The 8,616-nt window shown below is 32.5% G+C and overlaps 2 long non-coding RNA genes across 2 annotated transcripts; both read right to left on the bottom strand.

Annotated features, from left to right (window-relative positions):
* Nucleotides 1–2: 2 nt before the first annotated feature.
* Nucleotides 3–640, bottom strand: LOC124891223. The gene is made up of 3 exons (XR_007049588.1): nt 499–640; nt 148–196; nt 3–66 (listed from the first exon to the last, which is right to left on the bottom strand). It is a non-coding gene; the product is annotated as an uncharacterized LOC124891223 (long non-coding RNA).
* Nucleotides 641–3,910: 3,270 nt separating this feature from the next.
* Nucleotides 3,911–6,983, bottom strand: LOC124891226. The gene is made up of 3 exons (XR_007049589.1): nt 6,896–6,983; nt 4,174–4,274; nt 3,911–4,095 (listed from the first exon to the last, which is right to left on the bottom strand). It is a non-coding gene; the product is annotated as an uncharacterized LOC124891226 (long non-coding RNA).
* Between the last annotated feature and the right edge of the window lie 1,633 nt (nt 6,984–8,616).

Here is an 8,616-nt window from a genome sequence, read left to right as displayed (position 1 = left end):
AAGCATGGTGTTTGGTTCCATCTGCATAGTTTGTTCAAAGTAAATACCACGTCCCGCTTCATCATCCTGGAAAGAATTAAACCTAGTCAGTCATGCCACAACTTAAAAAAAAAACAAAATGTGGTTGTCTCGGAAATGTAAACATACTCCGGCCTCCCTCTGTTGACACATACTAGGAATCCGCTCCATCAAGCGGCTGTATGACATATGAAAATCAAACCGAGTTATAAATCTTCTCATCAGAACTTCAACAACCAAATTGACACTTTCACTATGCAATATCATAGACATAACTAGTTATCCAAGGAAATTAACCCTGAGAACAGGATAAATTCAATTTTACAGTCATAATTGTGTTGCAAAAAATCCAATGGAAACATTATTTTGTTCAGAGCAAAGCAGCATAATATAACATGAAGTTAAGTTAACAAAGAAAACACTATAAAATACAACTGCAAAAACATTGGTTCGTATTGGCAAATAAACATAACATGTTACCTAGAGTTGGTTACAAATGGTGCCCTCTGACTACGACGAATCTCAAGAAATCTTAAATTAGATGCCACTTCGTCCTCATCCATCCTCGGATGGCATTGCACTTGCAACCTCTCAGGATTAAAGGCCAGCCCCAGAGGAGATATATTATGTGCCCTATAAGACAAAAAAGTGACATCAGAAGGAGAAATTATAATCAATAAAATTAGGACAAAGCGATGTACGGTAGGAGAGCTAGCTGGTCTAGCAGAAGGGCGAAAAGATGCTGGCGCAGCATGAGGGACTTGACGTACCACATTGTCCATAGTCCGTGTGGCCTGAGAATTAAAAAAAATATACATTTATATTATAATATAATACTCTCAAAAAAAGATAAATATAACTTAGAAAAGCCTAGGGAACACCTCAGCATACGGATCTTCGGCATGCTAATCCTGATTTGATCTGAACATTCCGTAGAACGCATACCACCAATCTTCTAAGTGACTGATCGGAGGTTAATTTTTTCTGGAAAGTACTTATCGTGTTTCTAAAATTGCATTAATTGCTATTCTTTATTTTGGAGGGATGTTCACAACTAGTGACTGATCATTTTGTTTGTGGTGTTGTGCTAATGTAGAATTATTTAATTCTGGGGTTTCTTTCTGCTATCGAATGTCAGGAGGTATTCCTAGACAATTGGTGGTATGAGTTTTTCAGTATGTTCAATTTGAATCAGGCTGGGCATGCCGAAGAGCCCTCTACTCTTGAGGTAATTTCAAGATATCACAGATACAAATCACATGTTATAGAAAATTTTAGCAAGAATGGTAAAGTTTTCTCTGTGTGACCTACAGGTCATAGGTTCGAGATGTGAAAGCAACCATTAATGCTTGCATTAGTGTAGCTTTTCTACATCACAACCCTTGCAATGCAGCCTTTCCCTAGACCCTTCTAACATGGAATGCTTGGTGCACCAGTTGCCGCTGTGTCACTTTTAGGTCACAAGTTCGAGCAATGGAATCAGTTATTGATGCTCGCATCAAGGTAGGCTGCCTACATTGTATCCCTTGGGATATGGCCCTTCACCAAACCTTGCGTAAACACAGAATATTTCATGCACCAATGTTGCCGTCATCATTTTGACACAAATCTATAGATATGATTGACTAGGCTTCTCGTTAATCTAAGAAAGGCTTATTCACAACCAAGGAAGAATACGATCTTTTATATAAACCTAACAATGGACCTGAATACAAGTACCATCAATATATTGTTTCTTTAAGTTAAGTAAAAGAAATTCAGCTGTCTTTATTCATGGCATATATAGCCTACATAAACTTTATAACAGCTAACAAATTATGATCTTTCTCAAACTTATCACCTTCTTAAGGTCATGCCAAGAGGAAGATCGAAAATCGCGAGATATTGATCAGTTTGCAGCATCTCTGAGCTGGAGTCAATGGAACAACCTGACAATGACATTCAACAAAGAATCTGACCATGAGTTTCTGTTATAACAGAGAACTATTTAATTTTCATTGAAGAGCTTATAATTGACAAATAGATCATCCACACAGCCATAACATTTTCATACACTAACAAAAATTGACAATAGTATTCTGGTTCAAAAATTTTTGATTTACTTCTGTAATGACCAAATAATCTAGGCTATAGATATATTCTTTCTAGCAGTATTTGGTTATCATCTTAATGCATGTTAAGTCAACGTATAAGAGTATAAACTACGTAGGTGAGCTCATATGTGTTATCAAAATCAAAGATAAAAGATTCGAATACATACCCTCAAAGTATTTGAAACCAATACAACGAACCTGCTTTCGAAGGTTCTGGCACCGAAAGCTTAATTTTTTTATGGGCACGGGGACTTGGTTCCATCTGCACAGTTTGATTGAAAGGGAATTGCTTTTACGATCTCTCAGGACTAAACGCCGGCACCACAGATGATATGTTATGTGCCTATAGTTAGGATAAAAGATAGACATCATAAGGGAGACATTAAAATCTATTAAATAAGGACCAAACGATGAATAGTAAGAGAGCTAACTGGCACAACGTATGGGACTTGAGGTACCACATTGTCCATAGTTTGTGCAGCCTGAGAATTTATAAAATATCAATAATTTAGATTATAGTTGTCTCAAAAAAAAAGTTAAATTTAACTTAGAAAAGTCTAGAGAACACCTCAGCATAGGGCTCTTCGGCATGCTCGGCCTGATTAGAGCTTAACATACTGTAGAACTCATACCACCAATCTTGTAGAAATAAATTGCAGAATTAAATAATTGTATATTAGCACAACACCACAAAAAAAATGATCAGTCAATATGTTGTGAACATCCTTCCAAAATAAAGAATAGCAATTAATGCAAATGTTGAAACACAAAAAGCACTTTCCAGAAAAAACTAACTTCCGATAAGTGCACCAAAAACTTCAAAGAATGACATTATCAATCATTCCATCAAATCTTTTTTCTGTGGATAGTCTTTTCTTTTTAGACCGTTTACAAAAAAAAAAAATAAAAACTTCTATATCTAAATTTTTTAAATAATATTTTCATTTTAATGATATGTTAATATAAGAATTGACATGGCATGTTGAAACCTACTACTATATATCAAGTTTACTTTTGGTATGTTACACTCCGTTTATCCTAATTTATATGGCAAACTTTCCTTATTAGTTTGTCCTCAACAAAATGACTCAATTATATATTTAAGAATAATTTAACTTTAAAATTCTCATTTTACTATAATAAAAAGTTTAATTTAGCCATCATGTTTCAAAAGACTCCTTTCTTTCTTAAAATCTCTCCCTATGACACATAAATTTAAATAAAGAATTAGAAATTTAATTTGTGGTAAAAGAGTTTCTTTTTTTCTAAAACGCAAGGCATTTGAAACTAATACAAACAAACTTGCTTCAGAAGTATCTGGCATCGGAAGCAGTAGCAAGAGCATCGGAGTAATTTGGTTCCATTTGCATAGTTTGATCGGTGAAAATACCAAGCCCCTCTCCTTCATCCTGGAAGGAATAAAACCGACAATTATGTCGCAACTTAAAAAAAATATGTTGCTGTCTCAGAAATCTAAACACATACTCTTGCCTCCCATCGGGTAGCTATATGACACATGAATATCAAAAAGAGTTAGAAATCTACAGATTCACGAACTTCAACAACAAAATTGATGCTTTCACTATGCAACACAGAATTGGATAAATTCAATTTTACAGTCATAATTGCATTGCACAAAACCAATGGAAATGTGATTTTGTTCAAGAACGAAGAAGAATAGATATAACATAAAGTTAAGTGAAGAGTGCAAACAATATAAAATATATCAAGTGCAGAAATGATGGTCCAGATAAGCCATAAACACATGTTACCTAAAATTAGTTTCAAATGGCACCAGCTGAGTTGGATGATGCATATCAACAAAGCTTAAATCATACATCAACACATAGTCAGGTGTCACCAGGTGGAAAGCCGGCACCATAGGAGATATATTATGCTCAAACGGTAGCATGGTAGGATAAGGAGAAAGCGCTGGCAGAGCGGAGGGGATATTAGATATAACGTTGTCAATAGTATGTGCAACCTGAGAGTTAAAAAAAATAATGCATTTAGATTATAATAATCTTTGAAAAAGAAGAACTTGGAAAAGTTTAGGCAACACCTCAATATTGGATTCTTGGGCATGCTCAGCCTGATGAAACGTGTATGTATCATAGAAAAAGTTCCACCACTCCATTAGAAACCCCTCCAGGGATTCGATTGCTAAAACAAATCACAGAAATCAAATAATTGTACATTAGAACATCACCACAAATAAAAGTATCAGTCAATACATGGTCCACATCCCTCCAAAATAACAAATAGCAATTAATTCAATCTAGAAACACGAAAAGAACTTTCAAGAAATATTGATATGGCACACTTTCCTTATTAGCCACATATATAAAACTAGTTGGGGGTCTACCAGAAACAACCTTTCTTCTTCTTCTTAGGTTGTGATATGCACTGCGTACACTTTACCTTCCCCAGAAAACACTCTGTGGGATTACACTTGATATGTTGTTGTTGATGTACTCATACGTAAAAAAAAAAGGGGGGGGGGGGCAGCCCGGTGCACTAAAGCTACCGCTATGCGCGGTGTCCGGGAAGGACCCCACCACAAGGTTGTATCGTACGCAGCCTTACCTTGCCTTTCTGCTAGAGGTTGTTTCCAAGGCTTGAACCCATGACCTCCTGGTCACATGACAACAACTTTACCAGTTACTACAAGGCTCCCCTTCGATGTACTCATACGTAGAAAACTAAAATGACATCAAAGTAATAAACAGAGTTCTTAAATTAGTTATTGATGCTTGAGTTAGAGTAGGTTGTCTAGGTCACTTTGGGTAAATGCAGGATGCTTAGTGCCTCGATATTATCATTCATTTGAAGTTAACTATTGATTCACATCCCTTTTTTCATAGACTTAGGATGAATGCATGATGCTTCGTGCCTCGAGATTAACATTCATTTGGAGTTATCTATTGATGTTTGGGTTAGTGTAGCCTACCTAGGTCACATCCCCTTGGGTTGCGGGCCTTTTCCCCGACTTTGGGTGAATGGATGATGCTTCGTGCCTCAAGGTTATCATTGATTTAAAGTTAGCTACGATGTTGGGGTTACGATAGGATGCCTAGGTTACATCCACTTGGGTGGGGGACCTTTTCCTGGACTTTGGGTGAATGTACAATGGTTTGTTCCACGAGATTACCATTAATTTGAAGTTAGGTATTGATGCTTGGGTTAGGGTAGCCAGCCTAGGTTACATCCCTTTGGGCTGCGAGCCCTTTTCCTTGACTTTGAGTAAATGCAGGATGCTTCGTGCATCGAGATTATCATTCATTTGGAGTTAGCTAATGATGCTTGGGTTAGTGTAGGTCGAATTAATAATCAATCTGTCCATATATAGGTCAAATTGATAATCGATCTATTGGAATGATAATCGATCTATCTATATATCATTAGATAGATAATAGATAATAGATTTGTATATTCTATTAATTAAAAACAAGACTTGAAAAAATCATTTAACAAAGAATCCCAAGATTATAAACAACTTTTAATAAATGATAATTAGGATTATTATATTATAGCATAATAATAAGTTCAAATCAGGAATAAATTTATTTAAAAAAAAACTACCAACATGATTGGGATGAACAACATTAGCTTCGATGGCAAATAAATCAGCAGTCAAATGCAGCCCCTTCTTAACCAAGTAATCATGCACCTACTTGTCAAACATGAAAATTTCCTATAGAGAGTCATAAATTATTTTATTATGTGGAGAGATTGAAATTTTGAGATTTAAATTTAGAAATAAAAAATTTAATTTTTATGAAATAAAATTTATATAATTAATAAATTTAAGTATTTCAAAGCTAGATAAAAAATTTCAATGAAAAAATAATTTAATTGGCTCTCAAAGTTGTACCGTGCCACGTAATTTGAAACGGAGAAAGTGAAACGATTATTATTAAAATTTGCCCTTGTGTTATTTTAACTTGGTCAGTTTTATCATTAATTAGATTTTTGTGTCTATTCATTTGGGATTAATGAATTGTGTCATATATGATCCTATCATTAATTTAGGTCTTATCTGAATAAGTAAACTTTTAAGTGTCCAAATTATTTGGGATAAAAGTAGTTACTCCTATTTACTCTTTAAAATTGGATTAAAATTAATATTATCTCATTACAATGATAATAATAATAACATATATTTAGTGTAATTTTATAGATGGAGTCTGAGAAGAGTGATGTATACGTTATTTTATTTCTTGGTCAAAAATTGAGGAATTAAGATTTCTTGGTCACTTATAAATAAATATATAACATAAAATGATCTTTTCAAATCTCCTTTGAGTAAATATTAAAATCTTCATAAAAAAAGACATACAATTAAAGAAGTTGTAAGTGACCTAAAATGTCAATGCACACACAAAAGAATTGAACAAGTTTTAATCCTTTCAAATGTAACCCAATTTTTTTCTTAAGACCCCCTAGTAAGATGTTTTATTTATTCCACACTCATCTCCTATCACTTGTTTCAACCAGAATATATACATTTTCCCTACTTTTATAACTTAAAAATAACTATCAAAACATACGCAAAAAAAAATTCCAAAAAATCATCAAGATATAACATGTCTTATATAAGTTTCTTTGACTAAAAAAGAACATTTAAACTTAAAATTATGAGAACATAAAAAGAGAAAAGAATGAATATAACCAAAGAATCATTAAAAAAAATTAGAGTTAACAAAAAAAAAAAATCGTGAGAACACATATGGAGAAAACATCAAAAATTTAATTACAAAAATAGTTTTTATTCAAAAACTTACATTACTTGATTGCTCCACGAACCCGTAATCACTAAAGAAGAAAAAGAAAAAAGAGAATAAACAAGTGAAAGTGAAGAAAAGAAGAAGAGAGAAGAATAGTGGAGAAAGAGAGAAAGAAAAAATAACAAGAAGAGAAAATAAGATTATAATTATATATTGAAGAGAAGTTAATAGCATTGCAAAATCTAAATAAAAGAAAAGATAGAAACCAACAAGAAAAATTTGACTTAAAAATAATAAGAAAAGATTACAAATTACAACTTAGATATTCTCTAAAATTAAACAACTTCATATTACTAATTAACTCCAATCACACTTTTTTTCAAAGAGAAAAAAAAATAAGAAAAAAACTTTCATTCAAGGATGTCACTTAAATAAAAAAAAATTTTAAAAAAGAAGAAAAAGAAGTTAATTCTATTAATATAGCTTTTGCATTATGGACAATTACCTAATTAATTTAAACAAATCTCTAACACTAACATTTAATAATAAATTTCATTATTTATTTTTACACTTAGTTTCATAATAATATCACTCACCTTAATTGGGTAGGGTGTGGGTTGGATTTTATTTATTAGGTTCGAATTTGAATTTGAATTTTAATTAATATTTATTTATTTAGATTTGGTGGCGTGTATTTCTAATAAGAGGTCATGTGGCAAAAATTAATTTGCAAAACCATCGCTAGAAAGTAATAGCACGAATAAACCTTTTCTATAACGTCAATGATATAGATGAGTTAGACTTTTTATGACGGCGACATAAATTAGCCAAACTTTTAATAGATGATATAAATGAGGCATTTCTAATAAGTCAATAACATATTTAATCTCTTTTTTTTACTTATATACTATAATTTCAATGAACTTGCTCTCCACTTTATGAATTAGTCAAAAGTGTCAAAACATAAAAAGTTATCTCAGGAAAATTGAATTAAATTAAAAGGTAAGTTTGTTATGAGTAGAAAAAACAGAACTAATGTATGTGAGTGAGAAAATGCCAAAATCTTTTAAGTTAAATGTAATATACTAATTAGTTAAAAAAAACTTATCTTAATGTACTCATCGGTTCAAATAATTTGAATCAAATTCCTAAGAAAAACGTTATAACTCATATATATATACACAGTGGCGGATCCAGGATTTAAGGATAGTGGGTACTTAAAAATTTTTTTACAAAAGATTACCTCAATGAGGTTCGAATCTGGGACCTCCTTCCAATGAATGACCTTATGATAAACTCAAATGCCAATGCATCCAACCAACATTTTTTTATTATAGTGGGTGCTTTTATATATTTTATACCTATTTTCATATATTTTCTATATAATTATACCTAGTCCGCGTCGAGTTTAGTGGGTGCCGGAAAACCCCAAAATACAACGTAGGTCCGCCCATATATATATAAATTATACTCCCTCCATCTCATGTATATGGCACTCTTTCATTTTAGTTCTTCACGAGTTACATATATTCGCTCAGGGAAGGAGATTGCAATGTGAAGTTGTCTATTTATTGGATGATTTTTATTTATGTTTTTATCATACATAATGTAGTTTCATTTGATATTAGAGCTGGGAGTTTTCGAATCATTATGGTATATGTATGATCGTGAAGTAAACAAGTACCAATTAGTAGAATTGAAGGATAAGTCGTACAACCAAATCAAAAGCTTACACTGTGTTTGTAGATTTCCTGAGATACTGATGAAACATAGGGATC

Source organism: Capsicum annuum, unplaced genomic scaffold (genome assembly GCF_002878395.1).
Source record: "Capsicum annuum cultivar UCD-10X-F1 unplaced genomic scaffold, UCD10Xv1.1 ctg3248, whole genome shotgun sequence".
Classification (NCBI taxonomy): Eukaryota; Viridiplantae; Streptophyta; class Magnoliopsida; order Solanales; family Solanaceae; genus Capsicum; species Capsicum annuum.
Note: the sequence above shows the minus strand (reverse complement) of the source record. Positions and strands in the feature narration are given on the sequence as shown.